Consider the following 16,457-nt stretch of genomic DNA (forward strand, 5'->3'; position numbering starts at 1 on the left):
GTGAAGAATTTTCCTTTCCTGTTCTCCTTAAACTTTCACCCATCATCCTTAACTCATGCGCTCTGGTTGTAGTACCTCCCAACCCCCATGGAAAAAGCCGACTTGCATTCACCCAATCACTGGGACTTCACCTCTGCAGGGGTGATCGATACCAAAGGGATAGTTTGCATCTTCACTAGAAAGGGGTGGTGGTCAGTATCCTGAGGTTCTGCGCTGTTTTTTCACCACACGTTTTCTGACAAACGGTCATCACAATTGGCAAACAAGAGGAAATCTACAGCTGCTGGAACTTCGAGCAACAAACTCAAAATGCTGGAGGAGCTTCGCAGGTCAGGCAGCATCTTTGAAAAAAAAAGTACTTCTTCTGTTAATGCTGTCTGGCCTGCTGAGTTCTTCAAGCAATTTGTGTGTGTAGACCATCGTACGTTATAGTCTGTAACTTCCTTTTGGAATTGAAGACAATTCGATGTGGCTGAACCGAGGCGAGATAGCCGATCCTTTGCTGAGAGCAAGGAAGACACAAGCTTCGATCGGTGTCAGCACCGTGCGAAAGCCAGTTGCAGGTGCTGAGGTTTGGGCAAGATTGAGTCTGTGTTTTACTTTAGTAGCAATGTTAGATCTGTGAAGGGAGCACTGGTCTGAACTGCCCAGAGAAATTACTCTTGCCAATGGAACTGTTTTGAACGCTGACATTAAATTTCTTATAATGGACTGCACGAATCCTAATCTCTGAAACAACTTCACGAGAATGAGTGTGAAGTCCGTTATTGCATCTACGGGGTAATGGGATCAGATTTAGCTAACTGTACGGACAATAGCTATGTCACCAGTAATATCACAACTTCTGCTGATGGCAGTTACAGATTCGGCTGGCAGGCTGAACAAACGCTGTCAAGGGGTTATTACAATTCGGCATATGTAGTACCAAATAGATACCATCTGCCAGCGTTGAAGGATGAAGGAGACTGAGCAACGTTACTGGATTGCAGTGTTCCTGTTCTGGGACCGTGGATAGACATGAAAAGCCAGAGAAAGCAGCACCTCCTAGTGGCCCCATATTTTAATTCCGCGTCCCATTCCCATTCTGATATGTCTATCCACGACTCCTCTACTGGCACGATGAAGCCACACTCAGGTTAGAGGAACAACACCGCATATTCCGTCTGGGTAGCCTCCAACCTGATGGAATGAACATAGATTTTTTCAAACCCGTTAATAAACTTCCTCCCTTTCTTAGCCCATCCCTGATCGATTTATTCCCCACCCTCCCTTTTTACGGAGACACTAATCTTACCTCCACTAATGCCCACCTTTAAGTACTCACCCTGGCATTTTAAAGCTGCACCTTGTCATATTTGATACTTGCACCCTGGGTAAGTGATTCTGCTTGTCTACGCCTCTCTTAGTTTTATAAAGTTCTACCATTTCACCTGTCAGCCTCCTTCACTTCGTGGAAAACAGTCCAAGTCAGTATGATCTTTCCTTGTAACTGAATCCCGCGGTCCATGTAACATTCCTGTGAATCATTTTTGCATCGTTTCAGCTGAACCACATCCTTCCTCTCGTGGTGACCAGAACTGCACAGGGTACTCCTGGTGTGGTTTCATTATTGATTTGTACAACTGTAATATGATATCCCAGCTCCTCTCAAAGCCTTTTGCCGATGAAGGCAAGCATGACGTGCACCTTCTTCACAACCTTGTCTACCTGTGTTGGCACCTTCATGAAATTATGTACCTGTACCCCAAATCTTTCTTTTCGTCAACAATCCTCAGGAACCTATTATTCTCTGTCTGTGTCATAACCTGCTTTAACTTTGCAAAATCCATCATTGTGCATTTGTCTGACACTGTAACAAAACCTCTCTATTTCTCTACAGCAATAAATATCAATGAACCATTCACCTCTGAACCTTGGTCATATATGATTTTATGAACCACTCACTACACCCATCTCTAATTCGTTGTGCAGGAGAACACATTGACGCCTCTCTATTTCTCTCATTGACAATTTATCTCTACATAAATAATTGTCTGACTTTTGTTTCCTCCTGCTTCTCTGCATGCCATCACACTTTACCACATTAAGCTTCATTTACCAAGTATTCTTCTCACCAGCTTCCCCATGTCTTGTTGGAGAGACCAGATGTTCAAACACAACACGTCCCCTCATCACGTTCCCCATCATTGACACCGTGGATTCCGCACATTCTGCCCCTTCATCGGGTCATTAATATCAATAAGTCATTGATGATCCCTGGAAAACTCCACCAATTATATCCTCCTTACACGTTATTCTGTCTCAGTATGATAACCTGACTTCAATCAATATTAACACACTTCCTTCCCAGCACAGAGCTCTTGTCTTGTGCACTTGCCTTACATGTGGTAAATGCCCCTGAAAGTACAAAGACACACTTCTCCAACTTCCCCTATAAAGTCTCAAAACTCTGGTATCACACAAAATGCTGGTGGAACGCAACAGGCGAGGCAGCATCTATAGGGAGAAGGGCTGTCGAAGTTTCGGGCCGAGACCCTTCGTCAGGACTAACTGAACGGAAAGATAGTAAGAGATTTGAAAGTGGGGGGGAATTCAAAATGTCAGGAGAAGACCGGAGGGGGTGGGGTGAAGCTGAGAGCCAGAGAGGTGATTGGTAAAAGGGTTACAGAGCTCGAGAAGGGAAAGGATCATGGGACGGGATGCCGAGTGAGAAGGAAAAGGGGAGGGGAGCACCAGAGGGAGATGGAGAACAGGCAGAGTGATGCGCAGAGAGAGAAAGAAAAAATAAAGGGAGAAAGGGGAAAAAAACTAAATATGTCAGGGATGGGGTAAGAAGGTGCATTAACGGAAGTTAGAGAAGTCAATGTTCATGCCATCAGGTTGGAGGCTAACCAGCTGGTATATAAGGTGTTATTCCTCCAACCTGAGTGTGGGGTGAAGGGTCTCGGCCCGAAACGTCGACAGTGCTTCTCCTAATAGATGCTGCCTGGCCTGCTGTGTTCCACCAGCATTTTCTGTGTGTTGTTTTAATATTCAGTAACCCAGGTTACAGGGTCCAAGACCAGGTTCCAGATGGACAGGGTGGTGAAGAGGGGTTTGGAACACTGTCCTTCAGTCAGGGCACCGAATATAGAAGCTGGGAAGAAATGGTGCAGATGCACACCACGTTGGTTTCGCCGCATTTTGCAAATAGTGTTTAGTTCAGGTCGCCCTGCTGTATGACAGACACCAATCACCTGGAAAGAGTGCAGAGGAGATTTACTGGGATGTGACTGGATCTCAAAGGACTGAATTGTGAAAGGTGTTTTGGACAATTTTCCCTGGAATGTCAGACAATGAGTGCTGGTATTGCAGAGGTGTATTGCAGTGTGGGTCGAATAAAACAGTCTTTCTGCCAGTGTTGGGGAATCAGGAACCGGAAGGCATTGGTGTAAGAGGAGATCTAATAGGAACCTAAAGGGCAACATTTCCAAGCACAGGCTGGACAGCAAATGGAATGAGCTACTGGGGGAGTGGTTGAATGAGGTACATCGAAGCAGTACTCGGACAGGCTAATGGGAAGGAAAGGTTTTGAAGGATATGGGTCAGAAGGTGGGAAATGGGACGGAGGATAACATTGTTCATAATATCGTTGTGAGGCGGTTACAGACCAGAAGCTCAGATGGGAATTTTGGTCAGTGTGGACCATTTGAGCTGAAGACTTGTTTCTGTGCTGTGTGAATCTGACTGTAAACCCTCTTGGTTTAGTTCAATGACATTAAACTTTTCTAAATGACTTGTCATTTCTTCACAGATTATAGACTCCAGTACAGTTACCTACTTTGTTTTCCTTTCTCTTCCACCCTTCAGCAATGGTTTTCAGCTCCACTGGGACCTTTCTGTAACAGTGATTTTTGACAGATTCCAATGTCTCTACTTTCTCTCCAGCCTTCCTGTGAAACCGTCTGGTGCAGGTCGTTGGGAACTGGATATTTTTGCTTTTAGTCCCATTAGTTTATCACCCCTGATGGTGATTGCTACACATTATGGCACAGCATTGAAATGTCACCGTTAGATATCTGTAGGATGTTTGCTGTGTCCCCACTGAAAACACTAATGGAAATTATTGAGTTAACTAATCTGTTTTTCCTTGATATTTTTATCTTTTGTCGCATCATGAGTTACTGGAAAAATCCCGACTGTTTTGTCCACCCTGTCTTTGCCTCTTTGTTTGTTCTCTGAGTTAATATTTACCTTGAACTCTTTTAACCACAGACTGTTGTTTGCTCCCTGTGATTCCTCTGTCTGATCGGGATAAATGTCGGCTCTAACGAACCTTCTCCTTAAACATCTGCCACTGCTCATATTCAGGATCCTTCACCGCAAGAACTCTCTGTAATACCACCTCTTTACACAGATTACAACTGAAATGGCATGTTCCTGGGTAAATAAACTACTGTATGAAACTGTCTCTGACCATTCCACAAATTCCTCTTCCACTGAACCAGTCTGATTATTTTAATCAATAAACAAACAGAAGCAAACACACAGAGAATGTTGGAGGAACTCAGCAACCAGTCGACAGCTCGGGCTGGGAACCTTCATTCTGATTAAAGAGAAAGAGACAAAAGCCAGAATTAGGTGATGGGGGAGGAGTAGAAGGACAAGTGAGTGCGGGAGGGGTCTGGTTTCTGGAGGAACGATTATGTGAAGAGCTGAGTGACAGGCAGAAAAGGCAAAGAGATGAAGAGAAAGGAATCTAACAGGAGAGACGCAGGACCACGGGATTACACAAAAGAGATGGAGAGCCAGACAGAATTGATGAGGAGGTCATGGCGGTGCGTGAGGGGAAGTGAAGGAGTAAAAAGCCACCAGAATGGGGCGGGGGGATCCGAAGGAACGCTGAGGTGGAGTGGGCGGAAGAAGCACAGGATATTCATTTCTTGAATTTGAAGAAATCAATGTTCATGCCGTCGAGATTGGAGGCTACACAATCGGAATATGAGTCGTTGCTCATTCAACATATACTTGGCCTCATCGCAGCAGGAGAGGGGGCCATAGTCAGACATGCTGTTGATGGCCCTCCGCTGGTCAGGTTCGACCATGGATATTGTACCTTCGCGGATGAAAGTCAATATGCAAGTCAGGGTAGTACGATACATAAAGCAAGCTGTTGCCCATGCAGGGGTGAATGCTCTCCACGCAGCTGATGAATCCAGAGCAATGGTCGAGACCGATGCAGTCAGGCACCAGAGGTGTCGCAGAATTAGCGGTGTGTCTCGAAGTAGGGATGACCGTCTCTAATGACATTTGAAATATTTCTGTCACAGCCCAAGCTGTATCTACACTAACTTCCCTCAAGGTCCAAGGGAAAATCCTGTCAGGACCCAAAGGCTTTTGCCATTTTATATTCGTTAAAAGCGCCAGTACTTCCTCTTTTTTACTCATCATAGTTTCCACAACTACCATACTTGTTTCCCTTATCTTACACGATACAATTTACTTCTCCTTATTGAATACCGAAGAAAATAAATTGTTCAAAATCGACCCCATCTCTTTTGGCTCCACATATAGCTGTCCATTCTGATTCTCTAAGGGACCAATTTTCTCCCTTACTATCCTTTTGCTATTGATATAACTGTAGAAACCTTTAGGATTTATTTTCACCATACTTGCCAAAGCAACCTCGTATCTTCTTTTAGCATTTCTATTTTCGTCCTTAAGATTTATTTATATTCTTTATATTCCTCAAACACGTCATTTACACCATGCTGCCTATATTTATTATAGAGCATTCTCTTTTTCGAAATAATCTTCCAATGTCCCTTGAAAACCATGGCTCTCTCAAACATCTCACACTCTCTCATACCCGGACTCCAGCACCATCAATACTGGTTCAAAAGACCATGTAATGGCCCCCCGTCGATCTCGGCTGCCACAGCAACCCAGGGCATATTCAAAATCCGGACTCCAGCACCATCAATGCTGGTTCCAAAGACCATGGAATGGCCCCGCCGTCGATCTCGGCTGCCACAGCAACCCAGGGCATATTCAAAACCCGGACTCCAGCATCATCAATGCCAGTTCCAACGACCATGGACACCTTCAACGCAATTGCGCAGACCCCAACTGCGACTCCAGCCTTGAACACCAGGCCGGGTCTTCACGTGCAGCGGTTGTGACTCCTGTCTGACCTTCCCCAAGCACCACTCTGCATTCTCCTCTCCCTCAATCCCATCGTCAGCTCCTGGACCCTCAGAGGCTCCACCTTCCTCTCACCCTAATCCTCCCCTCTCCACCGACTTTACCAGCCTCTCCCCTGTGATCTTATCTCTCACCCGTGCCGGGAATTTACCATCCCCTCCGACATTCAACTCCCTGAGGCAGAGTGCTCTGTCCTCAGTAAAGACCTCATCTTTGTGCTCCTTCGCCCACACCTCAGCGAGTTCGACGTACGCCATGATGCTGAACTTTTCTTCCGCCGGCTCCGTCTACGAGCCTAATTCTTCGGCAAGGACTCCCACCCCCACCGATGACCCGTCTTCAACCAAACTCCTCTTCATCAACACCCCGCTCTGGTCTTCTGCCTGCTCTGGATCTCTTTATTGCTAGCTGCTGACGGAACATCAACCATCTGGACTTCCACTTGTTCCACTTCCAACCTCACTTCTTCCGAAAGCTCTGCTCTCCGCTCCAACCCCAAACTCAGTATCAAACCCGCTGATAAGGGGGCGCTGTCGTGGCCTTGTGTACTGACTTCTACATGGCCGAGGCACAGCGACAACTCACTGATACCTCCTCTTACTTACACCTCGATCATGACCCTACTAAGGAGCACCAGGCCACTGTCTCCCACACCATCACCAACCTTGTCAGCTCAGGGGAGCTCCCATCCCCTGCCACCAATCTCATAGTTCCCACACCCTGTACTTCCCGTCTCAGCCTCCTGCACAAGATCCACAAATCCACATGCCTGTCCAGGTAGACCTATTGTCTCAGCTTGCTTCTGCCCCACCGGACTCATTTCTGCGTATCCTGACACTGTTTTATCCAACCTTGTTCAATCCCTTCCCACCTATGTTCGTGACACTTCTCATGTTCTGAATTTTTTCAGTGATTTTTAGTTCTATTGCCCCCCACTGCTATATTTTCGCCATAGACGTGCAGTCCCTATATACCTCCATCCCCCACCAAGAAGGTCTTAAAGCTCTCCGATTATTTTTGGATTCCAGACCAAACCAATTCCCGTCTATCACCACTCAACTCCGTCTCGAGGAATTCGTTCTCACTCTCAATAATTTGTCCTTTGGCTCCTGCCACTTCCTCCATACCAAAGGTGCAGCCAGGGGCACCCGCATGGGTCCCATCTACGTCAGCCTTTCTGTTGGCTTTGTGGAGCAGTCCATGTTCCAAGCCTATACGAGTATCTGCCCCCCTCTTTTCCTTCGCTACATCGACGACTGCATTGGTGCTGTTTTCTGCACGCATGCTGAACACTTTGATTTCATTAACTTTCCCTCCAACTTCCATCATGTTCTCAAATTTACCTGGTCCATTTACGACACCTCCCTCCCCTTTCTTGATCTTCCTGTCTCCATCTCTGGAGACGGCTTATCTACACATATCTTCTATAAGCCGACTGAATCTTACAGCTACCTGGACTATTTGAATTCCCACCATGTTTCTTGCAAAAATGTCATCCCCTCTTCGCAATTCCTGCGTCTCCGCCGCATCTGCTCTCGGGATGAGGCTTTTCATTCCAGGACGAAGGAGATGTCTTCCTTTTTCTATATACCGTCTGGGCAGCATCCAACTTGATGGCATGAACATTGACTTCTCTAACTTTCGTTAATGCCCCTCGCCTTCTTACCCTAACCCTGATTTAGTTATTTCCCCCCCCCGCCACTTTTTGTTCTCTCTCTGTCCATCACGCTGCCTGTTCTCCATCTCACTCTGGTGTTCCTCTCCACCTTTCTTTCTCCCTAGGCCTCCCGTCCCATGTTCCTTTCCCTTCTCCAGCCCTGTATCCCTTTTGCCAATCAGCTCTCTAGCTTTTTGCTTCAACCCACGCGCTCAGGTCTTTTCTTATATTTTTGCATTTCCCCCTCCACCTCCTATTTTCAAATCTCTATCTTTTCTTTCAGTTAGTCCTGACGAATGGTCTCGGCCCGAAACATCGACAATGCTTCTTTCTATACATGCTGCCTGGCCTGCTGCGTTCCACCTTCATCTTGTGTGTGTTTCTCGAATTAGCAGCATCTGCAGATTTCCTTGTGTTTACATTGATTTCTTACAATTTTAAAAGTAAGGTTGCTATTAATTGATACCAAATTATTCAAAGGAAAATGTTCATTCTTATGAAAATTTATTTTATGTCCTGAAAACTGGCAAAAACAGGAGAATGAAGGAAGTACGAAAGGTAATGAAGTCTTAACATTAGAAATTTAAAGCAAAAGGTCATCGGCATAATGCAAAAGTTCTAAAGAAAGGACATATTTGACACAGCTTTGTGGACCAAGAAGCCTGTATTGTGCTGTTGCAATTCTACGTTCTGTATGTTCCTATTCTACCTGTTTCCTCAACACTACATGCCCTTCCACGAATCTTTCTAACATCTGAAACTTGGCAACACAGCCATCTATTCTATCATATAAGTCATTATATACAGCAAAAAAAAAGAAGTGATCCCAACACCGACCACTGTGGAACACCACTGGCCACTGGCAGGTAACCGGAAAAGGAGCATTTTATTCCCAATTGCTGCCTCTTACCAATCAGCCAATGACCTGACCATGTTAATAACATTCTAGTAATATCATGGGCTCTTACTTTTGTAATCAGCCATCTGTGTGGTAACTTGTCAAAGGCCTTCCTGACGTCCAGATAAACAAAATCCGCTGCATCCCATTTATCTATCCTACTTGTATTCTCCTCAAAGAATTCCAACAGGAAGACGTGAATTATTCAACGAGTAAATAAATAGACTAAGCTCAGAGATAGTGCTTAGCCGATGACGAATTATTTTGACACAACTAAAGCATCCATTTATCACTGACTGAAGAGTCGTGGAAGATTGAAGATTGTCACCATCCAGACTTTAGGTGATCCTAACCCTCTGTGCAATTCCCAATCTACAATACAAGGTCAGCAATATTCATTTGTTACTGAAAGCTTGGAGCCATAAAAATGTTATAAAATAAACATTTAACATTGAATCGGATAGAAAACCTGATTCATAAAGGTTTGGATACAGGAGGAAGTGGTTTATGATGAATGTTAAATTGTGTCAATGCTTAAAATAAGGGATAGCAAAAAATAAAGGCCTGAAAGAGGACCACAAGCTTTAGGTTTGGAGGCCATTGTGCCTCAATGACCCTGAGTTCTATGTTGTCTGGAGACAGGGGCTTCCGCTTTGGCTCTCGGCAGTATCAGCCGTACCAAATAGGTCAATAAGTAGAGGCCAGGCTAAGAGAGGTCCACGGGTCTGGGCGTTCAGCCAAGGAATAACAACTCTGACTAGTAAGACCAAACTGCTCCAGAAACAGCAATGAAGAATTATTCTAGATCTGAGTGTAAGGCTTCTCCTCAGTCTCCACGTGGGATGTGTACTGGACTGCACTGAAACCCAAGAGGAAGCTAGTGACATGGTGAAGAAAGCCCTGACCACGGCCAGAGAAGGAAGACATTTATTTCTGCCCTAACTGTCAGTAGTGTAATTGGCAGAAAATATAAATATAATAGTTGCACTTGGACTTTTAGCATTTTTCATTCTCAAATTATAACAGCTCAGAAGTGGTAGTCGGATGCAGCAAATTGAAGTACTTTATTACACAGAAGGAAACAACTCCAATGTCATGATGAACATCCTCTTATCATTAGTCGTGTGCTCTGAATCATTCACCAGGAAATGCTGATGGATATTTGCCATACACACACATACTCATTGCAGAAATCAAAATCATATTTCTGGAGGTGTATTTCCTTAGCATCAGCTTGGCTTACAATTGAGACTGGATACAATTGGAAAGGAAGCTGAAATGTTTTCTCTGGAACACCAGAGACTGAGGCGGGATCAGATAAAAGTTTATAAGATTAAAAGAGGCACAGATAGATTAGACAGGGAGTATCTGTTTCCCGTGGTTGAAATGTCAAATACCAAAGGGCAGGCATCTAGAGTGAGAAGGCATGGGTTCAAGGGGCACATGAGAGGTAGGCTTTTGACTCAGAGAGTTGTGGATGACTGGAATGCATTGTTCTTACGAGCTCTTAACAGATCTTTACTTACCAAACGGTTACCTGCTGTGTTCTGGACAGCTATGTGGGAATATGCATCTCAGACTTTCGCACATATTTTCCTGTGAATTGACAAGAAACAAAGAACAGTGAATTCAGCTTGCAGCTCCGTTATCTCAGACTATTGACTTTGTTGCCCATGGAAGAATTCCACAGCATGCTTTCTGGAGTGCTGTTGCACTGAAAAGGGTTCAGGTATGAGGACAGGTGACAGAAAATAGTTGAGAGAATAACACACCCCAATCCTCATGGAGGGATCAGAAATTAAATGAGGGAGCTAAGTTCCTGGGTGTGAATATATCCGAGGACCTAACCTGGACCCAACATATTTATGCTGTTGTAAAGAAGGTATTTCGGCGGCTATATTTCAATAGAAATTTGAGTAGATTTTGAATGTCAACAAAAACGCTATACTTTCTTGGAAGCTTGACAAAATTTGACATGTTAGCTGAAACATTTACAAATTTCCACAGATGTATGTTAGAGAGTATATTGACTGGTTTTCTCGTGGCCTGATGTGGAAGCATCAATGCCATTGTACGGAAAAGCCTGTCAGTAGTAGTAAATATGGCCCAGTCCGTCATTGGTAAACCAAACCCACTAATCCCTCCTACCTACACCATGTCCAAATCCCTCCATCTTCCTGCATCAGATCACCTCTCAGTCTCTGGAGTTGCAGTGACAACAACTATTTTATTACCCCTCTTGTGATAGTACACACCCTTTAACTGAGGCAGCATCCTGGTAAACATACTCTGCACCCTCTACAGAGCCTCCACATCCTTCCAAGTGTGGGGCCACCAGAACTTTATGCAGTGATCCTGACGTGGCCCAACGAGAGTTTTACCAAGTGGGAACATGAATTTTGAACTCAATACCTCGACAAATAAATGAAAGCATTCTGTAAGCTTCTCTGAAGCAACATATCAACCTGTGTAGCTACATTCAACTAGCAATGAATGGGGATGCCATGATCTCTGCTCAGCAACACTCTAAAAGACCTTGTCCATAACAGCGTTCTGTCTCTTTGCATTTGCCCTGCAGAGTTGCAGTTCCTCACATTTCTCTGGGTCAAATTCCATCTGCCATTTCTCAGCCTATATCTGCAACTGATCTATATTTTGTTGTATTTATTGCCACTCCCTTGTACTATCCACAGCTCCGTCAATCCTGGTATCATCTGCTAATTTACTAACGAATCCATCTACATTTTCATCCAGGACATCTAGAGACATTACAAGCAGCAGAGGTCCCATAATAGATCGCTGTGAAACTCCACTAATCGAAGACCTCCAGCTCCAATGTTTTCCTTCAACCACTCCTCCTGTCTCTTATGCGAAAGCCAGTACTGACTCCAAACAGCCAATTCCCTGCCAACCACATGCATCTGAATTTTCCGGATTACCATCCAAAAAGACTTTGCCCAGCGCCTGAGTAAAATCAATGTAGATACACGCACTGCCTACCCTTATCAAGCTCTATGTAAATAGCTTCTATTTGGATAAACAAGTTTGCCAAGAATAATCAATTGAAGGTGACCATGAACAAACAGGTCCTGACTCAGTGTCGTCAGTTGGGGGTCGTATGTGCGCACTGACCCTGGGATCAATTCCACATATTTAGACATCAAAGTTAACACTATTGCTGCCAGAAGAAGTGAGAAACAAGATACACGTAAACATCATCCATAACATTTCCAATCTGTGGAACCCATTTCCCTGCAATTTAGTGAAAGACTGTCTATAGCCGTAGTTATGTGTCTTGTCAGGACCTCAGTCCGAGCATGATTCAGCTGTACCCTGTCCAATCAAATCATCTCCATTCCTCCCCAAAAGTGGGACCAAAGTATCATGAATATCAGCAATCTTCCTCCAGTCTTTGAGGCACACTTTTAACTCCCTAATCTAATTGATCCTGTAACAAGCGCACGCACTTTACATAACAATGCAGAGTATATTAACCTTTTGATTCTGATTCCTATATTTATTTCTTAGCTGCTTAGCAGTCACTTTTCAGTGGTTATCCTATTTGCTGGACTCACCTGGACCAGGACCACTGATCATTTTTTTTCTCCCACCCCAAATTCCTCCGCAGTTCAGATGTGTTGCCCCAAATCTATTATTTACTTATTTATTGAGATGCAAGATGGAACAAGGACTTCCATCCCCTCAAGCTGCGCCACCTAGTAAACCAAGGTACAAGCTGTGTAATCACAGGACAATTTGTAATGATCAATTCCCAAGCCTATCGGTCTTTGAACCGTGAAAAGAAACTCGATCAGTCGGGAATATCCCAAGCTTTCCACTCAGTGGATGTAAAGAGACTCCGAGCATGATGGGACTGGAATTGTTCTCCAAACTCCGGAACGTCCCAGTCGCCCCACTCTTTGAGAAATGTGAAAGGCAGAAGATAGGAAAGAAGGGGCCAGATAATCAGACTTTAGTGGTAGGGACGATGTTGGAGTTGATTGTAAGGGATGTGGTTTAGGGATTCTGGGAGGCACGAATAGCTTGTCGGAGGCATGGTTTCCTTGAGAAAACCATGCCTGACTAATCTGTTGGAATTCTTTGAAGAAAGAAAAAAATGAGATAGACAAATATGTTGATGTTGTGTCGATATAGATAAGTTGATGTTGTGGACATAGATTTTCAGAAAGCTTTTCACAATCTGCCACACATAAGGCTGTTTAACAAACTATAAACCCATGGTATTATTGAAAAGATACCAGCACGGATTCAAGAAGTGCTGCTTACCAGGAGGAAAAGAGCGGGGAGAATGGGATCCTTTTCTGATTCATTACCTTGACTATTGGTGTTCCTCATGGCTTTGTGTTGTGACCAATTTTTTTTTATTATATGAGAATGATTTGAATGATGGGATTGATGGACCTGATGGAATTGATGGCCTTGTTGCAAAGTTTGCAGACGATACAAAGATAAGTGAATCGGCAGTAGATTTGAAAGAATAGGGAAGATACAGAAGAATTCGACACATTAAGGGAATGGTCAAATAAGTGGCAGATGAATCCAATGTTGAGAGGTTTATGGTTGTAAACTTTGTTAGAAGAAATGAAAGTTTTACTGCTTTCTAAATGGAAATAAAACATAAAAATCTGAAGTGCAAAAGCATTTGGGATTCCTGTGCAGCATTTGAAAACTTAATTTGTTGGTTGATTCTGTGGTCAGGAAGGTAAATGCCGTGTAAAATTTTATTTCAAGAGAATCAGAATATAAAACCGAGGATTGAATGTCTTGTAATATGAAGAGCATTTAGAACATAGAACATGGAAAACTTCCTGCACAATGCAGGTCCTTTGGCCCACAATGGTTTACCGAACATTTTTTTGAATTTTGAATTTACCCCGGATTACACATAGCCCTCTATTTTTTCTAAACTCCATGTTCCATCCCAGGAGTCTCTTCAAATACCCTATTGTATCCTCCTGCACCATTCCACAAACTCATCACTCACTGCTTAAAATACGTACCCCTGACATCTCCTCTGTATCTACTTCCAAACACCTTCAAAATGTGCCCTCACACATTAGCCTTTTCAGCCCTGGGATAAGACCTCTGACTATCTGCACAAACAAAGCCCCTGATCATCTTATACACCTCTATTATGTCACCACCCATCCTTCGTTGCTCTGAGAAGAAAAGGACAAGATCATTCAATCTATTCTCAATGGGCATGCTCCTCACTACCGGGACCATCCTCGTAAATCTCCTCTGCACCCTCTCTGTAGTCTCCACATTCTTCCTTTTGTGCAGCGACCAGAACTGGACACAGTATTCCAAGTGGGGTCTGACAGGGGTACTATATAGCTGCAATATTAACCTCTCGGCTCTTGATCTCAATCCCACAGTTGGTGAAGGCCAATGCACCGTATGTCTCATCAACCACAGTCAACCTGAACAGCAGCTTTGAGTGTCCTATGGACTTGGACCCCAAGATCCCTCTGTTCCTCCACACTGCCAAGAATTTTACTATTAATACTATATTCTGACATCATAATTCACCTACCAAAATGAACCACCTCACATTATCTTTGTTGAACTCCATCTGCCAACTCTCAGCCCAGTTTTGCACCATATCAATGTTCTGCTGTGATATCTGACAGCTTTCCACACTATCCACAACACGCCCAACCTCTGTGACATCAGCAAATTTACTAAATCCTCTTCCACTTCCTCATCTAGACCATTTATAAAAATCAGAATGAGAAGGGAGTCTAGAACAGGTCCCTGAGGCACACCACTGGTCGCCGAACTCTATGCAGAATATGACTCGTTTAAAATCACACTTTTCCATCTGTGGGCAAGCTAGTTCTGGATGCTCAAAGCAATGTCCCTTGGATCCCATGCCTGCTTAGTTTCTCCATAAGCTTTCCATGGGATATCATATGAATTGCATTACTAAAGTCCATATACACTAAATTTTCCGCTCTACCTTAATCAATATATTTAGTTACATCCTCAAAAAATTCAATCAGACTCGTAAGGCACAACCTTCTTTGACAAAGCCATGCTTTTAATTTATAATCATATTATACCTCTCCATATGTTTATAAATTCGACCTCACGGGATCTCTCCACCAAAGTACTAACCATCAACTGAAGTAAGACTCACTGGTCTTCAATTTCCCGGGCTAACTCTGCTTCCTTTGTTGAATAATGGAACAAGATCTGCAACACTCCAATCCTCCGGAACTACTTCTGTCCCCATTCATGAAGCAAATATCATTGCCATGGGCTCCACCCCTCGCCTTCCACAGTCGCCTGTGTTCCATTCACACGTATCCCCCGGCACTCTTTATTGGTCCTATTCTCTCACGTCTTATCCCCTTGCTATTCCTGTCCTTGTAGAATGCCTTGGGGTTTTCCTTTATCCTGCTCATCAATCCTTCACCTGGCCGCTTCTGGCCTCAATCTTCTAGATCTCAATCATTATCTAGTCTTTCGCACCTTTCATGAGCTTTTGCTCTCCTCTTGATTAGAGTTACAACAGCATTTGTACCCCATGGTTCCTGTCCCGTACCATCCTCTCCCTGTCTCATTAGAACACATCTCTTCAGGAATCCACACAAACATCCACTGAACATTTACCACATTTCTGCCATACATTTCCTGATAACATCTGCTCCCAATTCAAGCTTCCACGTTCCTACCGGATAGCATGATATTTCCCCCTACTCTTATTAAACGTTTTCCTAACTTATCTGTTCCTATCTCTCTCCAATGTTATGGTAAAGGAGATAGAATTGTGATTTCTATCTCCAAAATGCTCTACAACTGAGAGACCTGACACCTGACTAGGTTCATTTCCCAATACTCGATCAAGTACAGCCTCTCCTCATGTAGGCTTATCATCATATTTTGGCAAGAAACTTTCCTGAACCCGCCTAACAATGCCACTCCATCTGAACCCCTTGCTCGATGGAGATGCTAATTAACATTTGGGAAATTAAAATCGCCCACTAAGTCAACCCTGTTATTATTGCATCTTTGATGTCCCTGTCATCTGAGTCACAGGGGCAGACTCTGTGTCAGAAGTGCCACCATAGTTGCTTCCCCCATAGACTGTCTCCCCCAACAGTACTCTGCATTGTTTTCAAAGCATTTTCATAGCACCAGACATGTTAGACTGCCACCAACATAATAGTACCCTCACCCCATAACCAACATTTCTACTTCATATCCAAGATCCACAAACCCGCCTGGTTCAATGAATTTCTCCCAGAGCCATGAACAGTGAGATCTCTTCCTAAAGGTAAATGCCTTTTCAAAATACACTTGGCCTCTGTTTGTTAACCCTGATTTTTCCAGAGCCCAATTTATACTCAAAAGTATCAGAGGCAAAGTGGATCTACCTCAGTCTGCACAGGTGAATTTGACTTTCCTCCACTTCTGTAATTTGTGCATTGTTAACCTGCACCGACAAACACACTAGCTCAACAGGTTCAGTAATTCAAGTTCAAGTACAGACAACCAAATAAAGAAATGTTCCTCCAAACCATGGTGCACTCAGAAAACATATACCCACAAAGCACAGCACATAAAACACACCATTGTCACAAATAAATGGCTAAAATAAAATTCACAATACATGCAGTGGGCAGCACGGGTGAATTGTAAAGAGTAAACAGTAAACAATAAACAGCTCACATTGCTCGTGATGAGACCTTG

General features: G+C 43.9%; 2 long non-coding RNA genes across 3 annotated transcripts in view; one reads left to right on the forward strand and one right to left on the reverse strand.

Moving 5' to 3' along the window:
* LOC132390136 (uncharacterized) overlaps positions 1-16,457 on the forward strand; it is a 68,864-nt gene that overhangs the window by 36,556 nt on the left and 15,851 nt on the right. The window lies entirely within an intron of this gene.
* LOC132390135 (uncharacterized) overlaps positions 1-16,457 on the reverse strand; it is a 74,815-nt gene that overhangs the window by 31,348 nt on the left and 27,010 nt on the right. For both annotated transcript variants that reach the window (XR_009510797.1, XR_009510796.1), the window contains exon 4: positions 10,265-10,334. This is a non-coding gene — a long non-coding RNA (uncharacterized LOC132390135). The remainder of the gene's footprint in view (positions 1-10,264; positions 10,335-16,457) is intronic.

Source organism: Hypanus sabinus, unplaced genomic scaffold (assembly GCF_030144855.1).
Source record: "Hypanus sabinus isolate sHypSab1 unplaced genomic scaffold, sHypSab1.hap1 scaffold_782, whole genome shotgun sequence".
Classification (NCBI taxonomy): Eukaryota; Metazoa; Chordata; class Chondrichthyes; order Myliobatiformes; family Dasyatidae; genus Hypanus; species Hypanus sabinus.